General features: G+C 49.2%; 1 pseudogene across 1 annotated transcript in view; it reads right to left on the reverse strand.

Moving 5' to 3' along the window:
- Nucleotides 1–17,793, reverse strand: part of LOC144097636 (transketolase-like) — a 28,169-nt pseudogene extending 10,376 nt beyond the window's left edge. The window contains exons 1-4 of the transcript XR_013307089.1: nt 17,502–17,793; nt 5,412–5,529; nt 4,541–4,753; nt 3,183–3,374 (exon numbers count right to left, since the gene is read on the reverse strand). The product of XR_013307089.1 is annotated as a transketolase-like (transcript). The remainder of the gene's footprint in view (nt 1–3,182; nt 3,375–4,540; nt 4,754–5,411; nt 5,530–17,501) is intronic.
- Nucleotides 17,794–17,993: the final 200 nt, after the last annotated feature.

The following is a 17,993-nucleotide window of genomic DNA, read 5'->3' on the forward strand; positions in this document are numbered from 1 at the left end:
GCTTTCGTGACTCCCGACGGCCTTTACCAGTTCAACCGTATGCCCTTCGGTCTCTCGAACGCTCCAGCCACCTTCCAGCGTCTCATGGACCGAGTCTTAGGCCATTTGAAGTGGACTATGGCGTTGGTCTACCTGGATGACGTAATTGTCTACGCGGCTACATTTGAAGAACACCAGAGACGCCTCAAACTCGTCCTCGAAGCCCTTACCTCTGCTGGGCTTCGCTTAAAACCAAAAAATGTTTCTTCGGTTTCGCGGAGGTGACGTACTTGGGTCACGTGTGAGCCGGCATGGCATCCGTCCCGACCCTGAAAAGCTAAAAGCGCTTACAGCTTATGAAGCTCCCACCACCGCCAAGGAGCTCAAAAGTTTCCTTGGATTTGCTTCGTATTTCCGTCGTTTCATTCCGGACTTTGCCAAGCGCAGCGCTCCATTGACCGCCCTGCTGAAGAAGAATGCACCGTGGAGTTGGACGCAGGCCCAACAGCTCGCGTTTCTTGACGTCAAGCACGCCCTCCTCGAGCCTCCTACATTGGCCCATTACGACGAATCGGCCCCCATCGTCCTCCACACGGATGCCAGCCAAGATGGGCTCGGCGCTGTCCTCCTGCAAGAAGACGAGTCTGGTGACCACAAAGTCCTAGCTTATGCCAGCCGCCAGCTTTCCGACGTTGAGCGCCGCCGCCACTCTTCAGAACTCGAGTGCCTCGCCGTTGTCTGGGCCGTCGAGAAGTTCCGTCCCTACCTGTACGGCCGTCACTTCACCATAGTCACGGACAATAGCGCTCGAACTTGGCTGCAGTCCGCCAAACATTTGAATGCCAAGATTGCACGCTGGTCCCTGCAACTTCAAGAGTACAATTTCACAATAGTGCATCGGCGCGGCTCTGCCCATCAAGATGCAGATTTCCTTTCTCGCCACCCTTGTTCCGTGACGGCTTTGACGGACCTGAGGACTGCACAAACGCAAGATCCCGCCATTGCTGCCATAATCCACTCCCTTGGCACCGCCGCCAGCGCAGGCCTCCGCCAACTACGCTGGGTCTATCGAATGAAGGACGACCTCTTGTGTCATGTGAAGCGGCTCCGTGGTCGACCACCCGTCTGGTTGCCAGCTGTGCCGGCAACACTGCAGTCGCAAGTCTTGCGCGGCTTACACGACGCTCCCACGGCTGGTCACCTTGGTCGCGGCAAGACCTACGCACGAGTGTCGGAGCGGTTTTGGTGGCCTAATATGTCCAGAGATGTCAAGGAACACGTGGCGTCCTGCCAGACATGCCAGTACAGAAAACCGTCCACAGGTGTAACCAAGCCACCCCCGCAGGCTTTTTCGCCACCAAGTTCACCTTTCAAGCTGGTTGGACTGGATCATTTGGGCCCGTTTCCGAAGACGCGTGCCGGCAACCGGTATGTTCCGGTTGCGATCGACTACTTCTCCAAGTGGGTCGAAGCACTGCCCGTTCCAGACACGTCGTCCGCTCATGCCGTCGCGTTAGTGGAACAGCATCTCGTTCTTCGGCACGGTGTTCCCCGGCGCCTCATCACGGACCGTGGGAGCTGCTTTATGTCCCATGAATTCGAGCGAGCCCTCCGCTCCTTCGGCATTGCGCATTCCACTATATCCGTCAATCATCCGCAGTGCAATGGCCTCGTGGAGCGTGTTAACCGTACCCTCACGGATATACTCACATCCTACGTCGCTCCGTCCCACACAAACTGGGATCGTTTTGTTTCTGCTGCACCTTTTGCAGTCAACACTGCAGCGCAAGAAACAACGCATGTGACGCCGTTCTCCGTCGTCTATGGCAGAACGCCCTCCATCCCTCTCGACGCGCAGTTGGGCCTTCCCCATCCTACTGCGTCACCAACTGAATCTGCTCAACGACTTCATTCCGCCCGCCTCGACGCCCAGTGCAACCTCCTCACGGCTCACGCGCGTGTGCAAGCGGCCAACGCGGGCAGCACCACCACATCCCCCCTTACGGCCCGGTGACTTGGTCCTCGTTCGCCGCACCATCCGTGCGACTGGCCGTGCCGCAAAGCTCTTGCCCCGATACCGCGGCCCTTACCGTGTCGTTGCCCGACTCGGCCCCGTGACATACCGCCTCGAAGACCTGCCAGAGCATCGACCATGCGGTGTGCACCACATTTTCCCAGAGCATGTTTCAAACATGAAGCGATATGTCTACGGCGCCTGCGGTGACTCCGACTAAGCTACCGGGTCCTCAACAGTGCCGTCGTCGCCTGCTGGCTCCATGCCTTCCCCACGCAATGCAGTCCATAAACGGATCGCCGCTCAATATGCATAAAACTCCCTGAAGTTAGCCTAACCGGTGTGGGACCTTCTTCGGCGACTGCAGACACCTTCGCCCAGCTCACACACTTCGAATTCAACGAAGAGTGTGACCGTTTCCTATCTGCGAGCCCACATTGCATCGCCCCAGGAAACCCTGCATCAAAGCACGGCCTGACCATCGGTGACGCATGCCTCGGGTGACGCAGCGGTGGCACTGTTTTATTGGGAACACAGTCCGGCGTGTGGCAGTGTTACGCTGGGTCGGATGATAACAAGGCGAAGGCTGTGCGGAAATATGCACAGAGTGTGTCGCCAGACCAGCATTTCATGAATGCTATGGTGGGCCCAAGTGTCTTTCACATGCGGATGAGTGAATCAGGCACATTCCTCAAAGACCACACAGTTTCACTATCTAAACGGTCAGATTCTCAGCACAGATAATGAGAACCAGTCGCATAGATCTCAATTTGTAGTCTGTAGTGTGATTGCACTCTTTCTTGCAGAGTACTTATAGTGTATGAAAAGTGCAGGTAAATCCCTGCCATAGAAGTTCAGGCATATATTAACATGCTTTCATTAATCAAAACTTACAAAGTGCATGCAACTCCTAGCATGCTGCTAGTACATTAAACCAGGAGCACGCAACATGTTGAACTGCAGAAACCTAATATTTCACAACAGCAACACACCGGATGCTTCGATTAAGCAAAGCAAAGCCACAATACTGGGCACAATAAATACTGTGCAATGAGTATAAAAAGGCTCCACAGTTCGAACAATGAAAAAGAGCCACAACTAGACAAAGTTGCATGACTAATACACAGAACGCTATGTGAAAAGAACTAAATGTAAGCCTTCAGAACATCTGAATACAGATAAGACATACCCAAAGGAGTCAAGTCTGGTCTTGTAAATGTCCATCTGGTGCTGGAAAGCAGTCGGCTCACTCTGGCCCAGCCGGTTGATGTCGAAGATAGCCACCAAGTTGTCCAATTTGTAATGGCCCGCAAAAGATAGGGCCTCCCAGATAGAGCCCTCGGCAGATTCACCATCACCGATGATGCAGAAGACACGGTAGCTGGACAGAGAGACTCAAAATGTTAAAAGTGTTAATAAATACGAGGAAGACAGACAAGGGAATCGAAAACCATACCAATTAAACACAGACATGAACAGATTAACAGTATGATTAAGGCACAACTGCCTTGTCTGCAAGAGCCACATTAAGTGGTGCAATCCTATGCATGAGTCGCGACAGGTTGCACCAGAATGCTTGGCCTGCCAGCATAGCGTTCATGCATCAAAATGCACTTTAGCAGCATTGGCCAACATAGGCTTAGATTTCTTTGTTACATTTACGTGCCGAAAAATATCAGGAAGCATTGTTTTAAGGCACTTCACATGCCAGCTTTTGGATGCATTTTTAATGGTTACAGTAACACAAAAGTATGGCGAATAACTTCTACACAACTTTAGTCATTCCTCACGGTAGCCCTAAACTAAGTGCAGTTGAAATCCCTGTGCTCGAGAACATAAAAAGAGTGGATAAAGACAGGTCACAGGTCAAGCAACTACACAACAGGATGCTACCTGGCCGCTTTGCCACATCTTTCTCCATCGTTTCATGGTCTTGAGCAACTATGCGTTAACTAGCCCGAAGTGAGCACAACCTTGAAGCTCAAACTGTGTACAAAACTTTCAATGCAAAGGTGCACAATTCTGAAGGCCCAATTAAAGTGATTACATGCCCAAACACTTATTGTTGGTAAATGGCTAGAGTTCACAGCACCAAAGAATACAGCTGTGATTAAAACTGTGCAGGTGCTCTGTAAAGATTGATTTGTTGCGTCAAGTTGCAGCCTACTTTATGCTTCCCTTCCCACTCATTCCAAGCCAGACACCCAGACGTGCTTTAGCACTGTAGGAAACGTGCGCAAAGTCAATTTAAAATGAAAGCACCAGGCAATACCGCAGAATAAAAAACCCAACCAATGCAGGTGACCACGCAGATGTTGAAGTAAAAGGAGTGTGCAAAAAAAAGCTGATTGCACCTATACTCTTGTGGAGTAGGCACAACTGTCTGTAGCCCTACTGACATTTTTTGGAAGTCATTTCAGAATTAAAGCTGTTGGAGCACGCAGAGGTCATGGTGATGTATGTTGTGCCCTTGCAACCAACACACACACCAACACACACACACACACCAACACACACACACACACACACCAACACACACGCACACACCTAGCCTTGTCGAAGTATTTGCCAGTGTAGGCCATGCCAGCAGCACAGCTCAGACCCTGGCCCAGGGAGCCCGTTGCTACATCCACAAAGTTCAGCCGGGGAGTTGGGTGGCCCTTCAAGGTCGTTGTCGATCTTGCGGAGGTTCAGCAGGTCCTTTTCAGGAAACAGGCCAGCTGCTGCCCAGGCAGCATAAAGGATTGGTGCCGCATGGCCCTGCAAGCAAGCCGCATGTTTTCTGAAGGTCAGGTCAGAGCTGATACTTCAGTGCCAAGATAACCGAATATTGACATAACTGATGACCTTGCCAGTTGAAAGCCATCTCACAAAGCACAAAATAAAAGCACAAAAATTACCTAGCACTGAGGTTTTGACTAGTAACTTTTTTTAAGTAAAGGAAGCATAGCACAACCAAACCTCTTCAGCAGAAGTAATATCTCTGGAGGCTGAAGCATTCTGTGTGCCTAAAAACCACCAGCTCTGCAACATTCTGCAAATCAAGCAGCAGAAGGCAGGCTAAGCCCAAGTTACAAAACAGAAAGAGCATAGCACCCTTTATACACAATTGTGTATTACTGTAATCTGAACAAAGTTTGTAGCAAGTTGAGAAGTAAGAATGACACAGGCATTTGTAAGCTCCAGCAATAAAAGTATTAGCTGCAGTTATGCCCATATTTGGGAAAGAAAGCTTAGAAAGCTGGCTGCTGATACATAGTTACCAGCACACTCTGCTCGAAGTGCCAGCCAACATTCTCTGCTACATGCAGTGAAACTAACTGTTCGAACAAAACCTTGCTTAGGAAAAGAACGTCAACGCACCCCAATACTAAGGCATTGAGAACAATCATTGAAATAACTGCACACACTCGCACACCTTGGAAAGAATGAGGCGATCACTAGAGGGATCACGAGGAGCATCCAATCGGTAGCGCATGGTCTTGAAAAACAGCACGGACATGATCTCTGCCATAGAACAGCATGATGTTGGGTGTCTGGAAATAAAGAAACAGCATTTGAAAGGTTTCAAATCTTGAAAATGTACTGAAATTACATCCGAAGTGTTACTGCAATAAATATACTGATCTTGGGAGGGTTACATGAAAACGGGTAAAAGTTGCATGGGAGGCACGAGTTAACCAATGAGGCCAAAGTGAGGCAATAAAGGTCCCAAAAATGCTGTTGACAGATATCTATAACAGCAATGTTAGCCGCACTCCTAACTTATACTTGGAGAAGTTTCATATTTGAAAGCTCCTTGCTCGCTTTTAGAAGTTTGAAAATTCTAAAATTTATGAACACACTGAAATGCTCGCACATTTTAGCAAAATAAAGACGTGGATTTACTGGCGCATGATAGGAGAGTCGCTCTTACAGCATGAAAAATACCTGAAGATAGTCCCCCTGTAGTTCAACAAGAAGCAGTCACTGTTTACCAAGAAAAGTGGGAGGGGCGTGAGAAGCAATATTGGCCGTGTCTAGACATTTTGCAGTGCGCCGAAAATCGGAACTTATCACTAATAACGATACGGCAAACTTCGATCCTCAATCAGCCACACTTCATTCAAAGTCCCTCGCACCAGAGTGCCAAAGGCGGGAGTGGACGAATGCACAGCAATACCATTTGTCGAAGAAACCGCATGGAAATACTGACACCTTTAGAAAGATAACGCTCACTTCGTACAAGAGCGCGGAATGTGCCTATACGTGCGAAGCGTCGTCCGGTCCAACCGACCGCTCGACCTACAGTTATAGCACTGCACTACAGTACACCGGGCGACATGCCGCACAGCCGCGTTCTCCACAGCATTTATCACGGACGAGCACGAAAGCAGACATCTCAGCCGGCGCCAATCTTGAAGTCAAACCGAGTCAAATATCAGTGGAGACGAGCGCATCACAGCAACGGCTCAAGAAAATCGCTCGCTGCTCACGCCACCGCTACGGGCCGGCGAAAAGAAATAATAAAACAATGCGGAAGGAAGGGAAAGCGAAATTCTCAAGGCAAAAAGTTCACGAACCCGCTGTTCGAGGCATTAGTGGCCTGAATAGAGAGGATGCGAAGCTTGTGGGCGATATCCCGCAGTTCCTGGACGGTGTTCGCGTCCGGCATGTTTTCCTCCACGGATTGGCGACTGCTTCCTGAAGCGTGCTAGGGCACCTGTGAATTCGCTCGGTGGCCACTCTCAAGGGCACGGAATCGAAAGCGGCGGCGGCAGGTGGGCAGAGTCCTGGAAAAACCGTCCGCAGACACCGGCGGCTTCGGTAGCTACTAAACCGGCGCTGTCGGAGAAGCAACGGAAAAACGCGGTTTTAGCCGGGAGCGCCGCTTTATCACACGCTGTTCCCGACGTCACGTGGTGGTCGCGCCTCGTATGACGGCAAGCTAGGCGCCCAATGGCGGACAAGCGCTGGCCGGCTGGGCCTCTACTGCCGCTCTAGCAGCTCGACACATGGAGTAGCTGTACAGCGGCTGGCTCTAGGGGGACGCGCCCAGCCGGAACCGGCCATCCGCTGACAATGATGGTGCAGAGAAAAAGAAAAGATCAAAAAACGGAGAAGCGCCGGCGCCGTAAGGGGAAACAAAGAAATAAAAAGGGGGAAATTTCTTGCATTCACTGCTTATCTTAGCCGGCGGGTTGTCGACACGTGCGGTTTTTCCGTGCTATTTCACGTCAGCTAAAACTGATTACAAGGCGGGCGTGATGTCGATTAAGCCTTGAAAATTGGATGGCTTCTTTACATTCGATTTTGTTTTCTTTATACACGGCACACGCCCATTCTCTAACGCCGACGGCTCTAGTACTTCCGACATCAAGAAGCGTTAAAAATAAATCCACTACGACGCGTATCACGCGTTTCCAATTTAAGGCAAGCCATAGAAACAGGTGAAGCATAGCGTTGTACGTAACATCTGGCGGTTTAATTAATGGATGTACCATCAGCGCCAGTTGAAACGCGAAGAGGATACCTGTGACTCGAAAACATATGTCCAAAATCTTAACAACAAGAAGGGAAAAGTCCCTATTAGCATTTTTCCGTAGCCTCAAGTCTTCGCGCCGTCAAAGTGAAAGTCGAGTGCGCTATATATAGCGCCTGCGTCAACCAAAACATCCGCGTTTTGGTGTTCCCGTTTCAGTTGTGATCGCACTTCATTTTACACTGTACGCCCAAAATAAGTCATGAAGCAGATTCGGCAAGAAAAGACCAAAGCATCGCGAACAGACTGCACTGCTACCATTTTTCAGCGCTATAGGGCCACCCTCAGGAGCCGAAACCCAAGCACTTTGCGAAGTTCTTGACGGCGCATTGAGGCTGTCCAACACAGTACATAAGAGTGCAATTATTTGCTAGACCAGACATCTCGCCAGCCTCAATCAGTCGTCTGGCTCTCGAGGAAAATGTGCCCAGATAAGTATCTTATAGATAACGTCCACTGCTCACTCACGAGAGCCACAGCTATCTACACTGTCAACCTAATGCTTCGCTTTTCGGGGAATGCTTCGTTTCTGTCTCATCGTAAAAGTGCACGCAAGCTGCACAGATGCACTATTCGACAGATAGACCTTCACATGTAGCCAGACTAAGTATTAAGCAAGCAGGTGCTTATTGAAAACAACACGGGGTACATTGAAATAACTTCTACTCGTTGTGGCAGTTCAGGCGTGCTCATCAGGTGCTGAGCATCATGCAAGGTCGCAGGCTCGACTCCCGGCCACGGCGGCCGCGTTTCGACGAAGGTGAAAAGCAAAAACGGCCGAGTACCAATATTTCGGCGCCACGACTGGTCGACATTGATCCGTAGTCCTCCTCTAATCCAGCGTGCCTCAACCCGCGCGTGTCAATCAACTGAAATGGGAGTCGCTCTTATTCAAACACACTTAATTCGAACTCCCGGTTTATTCGAACGCCCCGCCGCGGTGGCTCAGTGGTTAGGGCACTCGACTACTGATCCGGAGTTCCCGGGTTCGAACCCGACCGCGGCGGCTGCGTTTTTATGGAGGAAAAACGCTAAGGCGCCCGTGTGCTGTGCGATGTCAGTGCACGTTAAAGATCCCCAAATGGTCGAAATTATTCCGGAGCCCTCCACTACGGCACCTCTTTATTATTATTATTATTATTATTATTATTCGAACTGAGGCAGTACTGCAGTCGACGTTATGTGCACTAATTCGAACTGCATGCTTAATTATAAATAACTTTAAGACTGAGTATTACCCTTCCGTGAAACATGCGCAGCTTTTCATTTCTTAGCAATTTATTCTTCGTCTAGCCCATAGATGACGAAGCAAATCCTCGCCCCCCGTATCCGTCACCGTTGTGCCAGCTAAGACCACACCGCACACGGGCAACTGCATCGAGATTTCGGCCTTCACGCTGTTCGGTTCAAGCTTGTTTGCCAAACACGCAAGCGCCAACCCAACCGCAAAGCGTATAGCTTCATTGGGGGCGTTTCTTTCGAAAGTGCTCCAGCTGGCGCGGGGCTCCAAGGCCAGTGCACAGCCACCGCACAGCCTCGTGCTCCGCTGGTCATTCGGGTTGACGATGCCTGGCCGACCGGGAACTTCGAGGCGAACGAACGGACGAGGAACTGCGCCCTACAACACCGCGGAAAGCGCTAACGACGCGAGGTGACGCTAAGCTGTCGCGGCTCGCACGATTTGCGCCAGCCTTTCAGGAGCAGCCGCTCACGAAGGCGTGAGCGGGTGGAAGCATGGCACGGTGAGAGCCCAAAGCTGACATTCTCCGGCGCTTACCAGGCTTTGTGACCCATAGCAATTAAGCGCATCGTGATGCAAAAGGCAGAAAAAATCCAACACCGGGACGTATTTACAACGCCAATTTCCATCTTTAAAAAAAAAAAAAACGTCGTTTTTTTGCCCTCCTGCCTATTCCTCCATCAGGAACCTGCGCCATAACTGACCGTTTAACATGCAACAGTTGTGTTAATTCTGAATTATTTAGGGCACAAAAACAGGCCGAAGGTAGAAAAACACAGGATAAGGCGCCTCCCTCTGTCAAATAACGCTATAGAGGCGCATGATTTACCACCCCTAAAAACGGAAAAAAAATTGCCAAATTTTTCACTTTTTTTTCGGAACCAAAATGTGACATCAATATATACGCTTCAAAATACGCACGCAGCAGAATACACATTTCAGTCAAAATTACAAATAACAGCATGGTGAATGCCGAGAGACGGGAGCAGAAACAAAACAACAAAGCTGAGTATACGTAGAAGCTGACTACGTCGGAGTCCGGAGTTTCCGGGTTCGAACCCGACCGCGGCGGCAGCGTTCCCTCCATCGAAATCCGAAGCCCTCCACCACGGCACCTCTTTCTTCCTTCATTCTTTCACTCCCTCCTTTATCCCTTCCCTTACGGCGCGGTTCAGGTGTCCGCCGATATGCGAGACAGATGCTGCGCCATTTCCTTTCCCCCAAAACCATTTTTTTTTTTTACGTAGGAGCACAGTCAGTACTCTCTTACTTCCAATCGTTCTTAGGCTGTAGAAGTGATGATGTAAAAAAACAATTTAAGAAACGTCGTGAGCCCCGCCGCGGTGGCTCAGTGGTTAGGGCGCTCGACTACTGATCCGGAGCTCCCGGGTTCGAACCCGACCGCGGCGGCTGCGTTTTTATGGAGGAGAAACGCTAAGGCGCCCGTGTGCTGTGCGATGTCAGTGCACGTTAAAGATCCCCAGGTGGTCGAAATTATTCCGGAGCCCTCCACTACGGCACCTATTCTTCCTTTCTTCTTTCACTCCCTCCTTTATCCCTTCCCTTACGGCGCGGTTCAGGTGTCCAACGATATATGAGACAGATACTGCGCCATTTCCTTTCCACAAAAACCAATTATTATTATTATAAGAAACGTCGTGAAACACATATGTGCCTTAGCGTTTTCCCTCCATAAAAACGCAGCCGCCGCGGTCGGGTCCCGTGTGCTGTGCGATGTCAGTGCACGTTAAAGATCCCCAGGTGGTCGAAATTATTCCGGAGCCCTCCACTATGGCACCTATTTCCTCGTTTCTTCTTTCACTCCCTCCTTTACCCTTCCCTTACGGCGCGGTTCGGGTGTCCAACGATATATGAGACAGATACTGCGCCATTTCCTTTCCCTCCAAAAAACCAATTATTATTATTATAATGTGGGGTTTGATGAGACTACACGGAAAAAGAAAAACAAAAGAACCGCTAATGGCGGCTCGAAGCATAGTGGCTCGCAGTTCTTTACAGTCGTACGTTCTGTCAAGAGCGCTTGCAGATGTAAACAGAAAGAGCATGTATCACAGATGTCGCTCCATCGTCTGTCCCCTTGTCTACACGAGTCAGACGGAGCAATCACTGCCGAACGATAGCGGAGTACGAAAAACCTACGAGAAACCCCAGGCTGTTTATACATATCTGCGAGCTGAAAATGTCCGTCGCCTGCGATGGAAGACTGTATGTACTTGAACGAGGAGCGGCGCGAAGATAAGGCGGAGACCACGATGTTTGCGACGATAACCGCGGCGAGAAACTCTTCGAGGAGGCGCGCTCCAGATAGACGAGATACAGTGTGCACGCTTCTCTGAATAAGCCTGTGAGCTTCGGAAAGAGCGGCCAATGCACGGGTCTTTTTCTTCTAATGGCCAAGGGCGCGGGTTCGGATCGACTCGCGACGGTCAGAGTTTGGAAGAGGGCAAATCGCACGAAGTTCGAACAACGCGAAACGGACGCAGGCGAAAAAAAAAATGGAGCGGACAGTTAAGCTCCGCCTTAAAGGTATGACGCGACAGCGTAATGGGCTAATTCCTCCGTATGCCGAAGGTCATTCTCTACTTTATAATTGGTTTTTTGGGGGGAAAGGAAATGGCGCAGTATCTGTCTCATATATTGTTGGACACCTGAACCGCGCCGTAAGGGAAGGGTAAAGGAGGGAGTGAAAGACATTCACAGATCCCTGGGAGTCATCACATCCCTCCTTGCGCAGCTGTGGTGCAGCGTTTAAGCGATGCGCCACTGCCATGCGATGGCAGGTGCTCCCAGCGGTGGGCCTTGTGCGACACAGGTTGTTTTTTCCCGAGCGACCAGCCATTAATTTAACTGCCACCTGCCACGGTGGGCGCGCAGGTTGTGACGACGCCGCAAGGTCACGTGACCTAGGTGGCCCACCTGACTCCTAGGTTGCTCTCTGGGCACCGCCTGCCAGAGCCATGCCCGTGATATTTCGCTCACGACGCCGACAATGCCGACGCCGGATTTTCCGGTGAACGGGGCCTTTAACGCTGTCGCATTGAAAGATATATCTATGCTTACGGCAGTTTACTTCGGAAAAAACAGGTAAGGCCAATTCGTACAGCGGGCAAATCATACTGAGGTCACATGATCCTCCGAAATTACGCTGGAAATATGCGCCTTCCAGGATACGAGCCAGCTACCTTCCCGCAGAACGCTGAGCCGCCTGTCAGAATACCTGAGGTGCGCAGGGAGTCGCGGGTTATTTTCGGAATAGAAAAAAAAATGTTAACGTACACGGAACACTTGACATTAAAATAATACAAAACACAAGTGCATGGGCGCAATCTTTTTGGGCGTGTTCTAACCCTGTGGAAAGATGTGAAGGGCGCAGGAGACTGCGATGTTCGCGTCCACGGGTCACATTTTCAGAGAAGGCCTTCAGCCAGCTTTGTCCTTCCGCTCCCAAGTTTCGATGTCTATGACACGTTTCTCCTGCATTAATGTTCTTTTTACAAGGCCGCTGTACAGCAACTTTCACTAGGGTATCGTGTCGAATGGCTGTGTAAGATATGGCTATAGGCACCGAGTGATAAGCAAACATGTGTCCTTTTAAGGCATGGAAAAACGCATACGCGCCTGTCGAGAAAAAAAAAAGAGGAATTCTCTAATTCTCGCAGACGACCCCCACTACTACTATCATCATCAGCAGCAGCAGCATCAGCATCATAATCATCGGGCTATGGCCACTGCAGGTCAAATGCCTCGCCCATATCTCTCCAAATAACCCGGCCCCAGTTGTCCCACCTTACCCTCACAAACTTCCTAATCTCATGCGCCCACTTGACTTTCTGCCGCCCCCTACAATGCCTGCCTTAATTCTCTCGGAAACCAGACCGTTATCGATTATCGTTGGTGATTTCCTTTAATTATTCCTAGCGCAGCACATGTACTTGGTTACATGCTGTCACGCCTGGTACATTCCAAGAACCATTCCGCATGTGAAAAACGTGCTGGATCAGCACATAGTCGTCCCGAACCAGGATCTCTCGAAAGCAACGAGTGCCCCGCTGCCTAAACAAAAAAATAAAAAGAAAAATATAGACGCACACCATACGGGTTCGCGACCACGTAAGAAGAAATTAAGACAAGCATATCATAAAAAAATCCCTCAAGCGTAACGCAGGAAACGTGAAACGATAGGCAGTCGATACCCGCCGCGGTGGCTCAGTGGTTAGGGCGCTCGACTACTGAGCCGGAGTTCCCGGGTTCGAACCCGACCGCGGGAACTCCGGCTCAGTAGTCGAACCCGACCGCGGCGGCTGCGTTTTTATGGAGGAAAAACGCTAAGGCGCCCGTGTGCTGTGCGATGTCAGTGCACGTTAAAGATCCCCAGGTGGTCGAAATTAATCCGGAGCCGTCCACTACGGCACCTATTCCTTCCTTTCTTCTTTCACTCCCTCCCTTATCCCTTCCCATACGGCGCGGTTCAGGTGTCCAACGATATATGAGACAGATACTGCGCCATTTCGTTTCCCCCAAAAAACCAATTATTATTATTATTATAGGCAGTCGAGTCGTTACAAGATGGGTCCAGATGTTTTGCAGTTCGCTGCCGAGCCAAAGGACACAGGACAGAATCCCGGCCGCGGCAGTGGCATTTCGATGGATCCAAAATGCAAAAACGCCCGTGTGCCTTGAATGCACGCAAAAGTGGTACAAATTTTCAATCACGAGTTGTGCACTGCGGCATTTTTCATAGCCCATGTGTAGCTTCGGGACGTCCAAAAGTTCTGGACAAAAGCATTTTCAAACGGGAAAGGGTTTATAAACGCATTTTTATTTCATGTATTGTAAGATTTCACCATAACAATAAATATACCCGCAGATCTCCCGTCCACAGGCTTGCACTTTTCGCTATTAACGTTTCTGCGATCGTCAAAAGCGTTTACAATTTTCTATTGCGGCGTTAACTGTTCCATGCGAGCGATGGGGGAAAAAAAAAACTTTAAACGAAAGATTCTGCTACATATCGGAAGAATGGGCCATTCCCTTCAATATTTCCATGACGGTACCTTACAATTTCCCAATATTCAAATTTTTTGTCCAGAAATGCTGGACATGCAAGGCTAGAGGCGCGCCATGTCGTTCGCAGTAGGAGCACGGTGGCGTCTGTCCTCTTTGCTTAATCCATTCTCATCATACCAGCTTCGGAGTTCACACAGTGGAGCGAGACAAACCTTGATAGCGATGACATCACGCAGATATGTTTCCCGATCCGGGTACATTCATCACGCAGGACGCACCTAATAATAATAATAATTGGTTTTGGAGGGAAAGGAAATGGCGCAGTATCTGTCTCATATATCGTTGGACACGTGAACCGCGCCGTAAGGGAAGGGTAAAGGAGAGAGTGAAAGAGGAAAGAGGTGCCGTAGTGGAGGGCTCCGGAATAATTTCGACCACCTGGGGATCTTTAACGTGCACTGACATCGCACAGCACACGGGCGCCTTAGCGTTTTTCCTCCACAAAAACGCGGCCGCCGCCGTCGGGTTCGAACCCGGGAACTCCGGATCAGTAGTCGAGCGCCCTAACCACTGAGCCACCGCGGCGGGGCAAATCGGCGTCAAAAAAAATTAACAAAGAAGGTCAGTTCCTTTGCTCTTAGCCTATGGAAGAAATAATAGAAATCATAGGATGAAATAGTGATATACACCATCTTGCCCGACTACAAGTTTTGTTAAACTTGCTTCACTCGCGTAGACCACGCGCGGACCACGACAGCAACAGAATAAGCCCTCGGAGCGATTGCAGGTCCGTGCAGCCACGACCAGGAGTTCCGCCCACTGCTGGCCAAGCGCGTCCGCCCCGGCCGTCCGTGAGCGGAGCAGGTCTCGCGAGACGGATGTGAAAGGGCGCGCAGCTCTTATAAGCGCGCCCGCAACGTGCGCAAAAAAGTAAACGTGCCAGCCCGCAGCAAGCGGCCTTCCGAAGGCATTCAGACACTCTAAAAGTGGCACAAACAGCGAGCGAGTGGAGTGTAGACAAAAAGAAAACCAAGAAGAAGAAACTATCCAAGGCAACTAATTGTGCACGGGGCGACGCCTGCCTTCTCAGTCCCGCAACATTAGCAGATCTGATCGGCAGATTTCGTTACCTGTTTTGCGGCGGGTTATAAAGAGTGGATCACAGACCCGTCCCGCGACGCCTTCACCAATTCGCACGCAAACGTAAACGCGCTTTGCGAAGAGCAAGGGCATCGAGAAGTGGATTTATAGGTAACTATTGAGAAAGCGTTTAGTAGAGGGGGGGGGGGGGGGCACTCCTATTTGCATCATGTATTTCTTGAATATTTTCCTTGAAAAAAAAAGGGGGGGGGGGGCATCAGCATGGTTTTCCTATGTAAAATTCATCGCTTGGAAGGGGTGACTCCCCCCCCCCCCCCCCCTCCCACTGTCTATAAATCCGCCCTTGAAGGGCATCAAAGATGACGTAGTGAGGCAAGGGATTTAATAAATGCGCGTACGAGTTGCAGGAATAAAATTGCAGCAGTACTATTGGCGGGGTCGCTTGTAAGGACATATCTCTAAGCTCGCCGCAAGCTGATTAAATTTCTGAAAATTCATTATTATTCACATTTTAAATCGGCGGAAGTATGCGAAAAGTTTCAGTTCAGAAATGGCAAATCGTCAGGATAAACCACAAATGCTGTAACATTGTCAAACGGACATCTGTTAAGAAAATGGTATTTTTTTCCTTGTACCCTGAACAAGATATGCAAAAAAAACTGCAAGGCAGAACCTCCCGTTCCTCCTCACTCTTTCCCTCTCTCACTCCTCCGTTTTCTCTGACGCGAGCACTAGTTCTTTGCGCACCCGCTACTGGCGCTCCTGCAGCGTGCCCCCTGACTAGGTGGCAATTATAACACTACGTCACATTGAACTTCGTTATAACGAAGTTATAACGGCAATTACTTCGTTATAGCCGTAGCTTCGTTATAGCCCGTGTTGACCGAGCTTCCAAGGGGAATCATCATTCCTTCGTTATATCCACTATTTCGTTATAAACCGTTTCGTTATAACGAGGTGCTACTGCAATTATTTATCTGTAAGTCTGTCTGTCCTCCTATTGCTGCGCTGTTAAGGCATGCTCAACTTTCAAAAAGTATAAAGCAAGAGGCGATTAGCTGGTTGGTGAAGGGCAAGACAGCAGTTTAGATAGCGGCAGAAAAAACTTTGCAGTTAATTCGACGAAATTTAGCACGCTAAGAATTAATGGCTGGGTGACAATTATCCCCACCCCGACACAAATGGGATACTATTAATTATCTATCATTCTCTTCTTTCCCCTCACACTCGAGCACAGCCATCTCGATCCTCTTTGACCTTTCGCCTTTTTCTCTCGCACTCCCTTAACCTTCGCTCACACAGCCCTCCGGTCACAAAGCACACAACGAATTTTCAGCAAACGAGACCCATGTATGCTAACGCAGTAAAAATAAAAGTTACACGTAAGCATGTGTTAATAATATAAAGTCCCGTTATTGGCTGTTTCTTTGATCTTATTACGACCGCCTAAAACCCTTCGAACAATTTCGGCAGTTTAAAAGTCAACTTTGTTATCTTATAATTTAGTCTGCATGGGGTAACCAGGTTTTCCGTTTAAATTTTTAACCATATTCCAGTTATATATGTATACATACTTATAAGCAGATAAAAACGGGCAGTGGTGTTGTTTGGGGCATGCCTGCTGCGTCGAAGGTTTGAAGATGAAAATTAAAAAAAAGCGAGAGAAAAGCCTACTGGGAAAACAGCCAGATCGCTGCAAAGACCCCTGCAGTAGGGCTGTATTCAACATTACAGAAACATTGATGCCTGCCAACATTAATCATTGCCAATCCATTAGGACAGCGTGATAAAATAGGCAGGAATATGTTCACAAACATGTGCGAAGGTTTACAAGATTGACAATTTTTGTTTAGAAATAAACAAAATGAAGGGCAACTAAGTGTTGATGAATGTTCGTAAAGAAAAACATCGTAAAGTGCTGCATGCCTCCAGAATTGCACGTGCACTTCATGAATCAATGCTGTGACTTCAGAACAAAGAAAATACTGGCAATGGTCATTCCATTACTGTTGCAGTTAAAAGTACGGCGGACAACTAGCTGTCAGCAATAACCTAAGACGCGCGTCAGAAGTTTCTTTAGTGCATGTAACACAAGATTGGAAGCCGAACCAATATATTATTCGATATTTGAAGAGCCCGCTTATAACATGCTCTGTATATAGTTGCTGCTGAACTCCTCAGATGGCGACACCTGTTCGTCTGGCCCGCAATCGACGTCAGGTTTTTTTAGCGAAGGGAGCGGCACAAGGAAAAAAAAGAACTGAAACTTTCCCGCGGAACTTAACAGACCTGGACGACGCAACCCGTCGTCATGCTAAATATAGAGCACTACTAAAGGAGCACCTTCGTGAGGACTGGGAAATTTAAAACGGGACACGTGGGTCGATCACTGTTACCGGTAACGAGCAGACACGCAAACAGGCACATGGTGTGAGAGATCAAATGCACTAAGCGGTATAAATAGGTTTTACAGCGCTGCTGTGAACGAAGGACCGCAGCTGCGATAGGAATGGGAAAACTGGCTCTAACGGTCACGGTGACCTTATGCATGTCATCACTTATCACCATAGGAACACGCGGCAAGCGGCATAAATCGAGCATTCGAAACAGCGTCTTACCCCGAATTGCTGGCGTTCGTCGCTTGGATACTGAGAATTCGAAGCTTGTTGGCTATGTCCTTGAGCTCCTGCGACGTTTTAACATCAGGTCGGTGATAACTGGCCATGATATCCAAACTCCAAGGGCCTTTCGGACACACTCCAATTTGCAGCGGCCGGTGCCTTCCGCGTTTTTACGTTTGCACGTTTGTTTCTTTTCTTCCTCGTGACGTAGCCATATGCGAGAGCTCTAATTCCCGCGTTGTGAATGGCGTGCAGCACCTCAAAAAGCTAGAACAACAAATTTTTGAAAAAAATAGTACTCCTCACTTATGAATGCAAACTATGAGAACGCGAGGTACATTCTGACAAGTTTCACATAATCAAGCCTTTGCATCGTTACATTGAAGTTGAGAATGTTGTTCCCAGATGGCGCCAGACGTCCTAAACCCCCATCTAACCGCGAAATTTGCGAGCGTCGCCAGCAGAGAAGCAGCTCTGACCAGCCTGGCT

Source organism: Amblyomma americanum, chromosome 7 (genome assembly GCF_052857255.1).
Source record: "Amblyomma americanum isolate KBUSLIRL-KWMA chromosome 7, ASM5285725v1, whole genome shotgun sequence".
In the NCBI taxonomy this organism is placed as follows: Eukaryota; Metazoa; Arthropoda; class Arachnida; order Ixodida; family Ixodidae; genus Amblyomma; species Amblyomma americanum.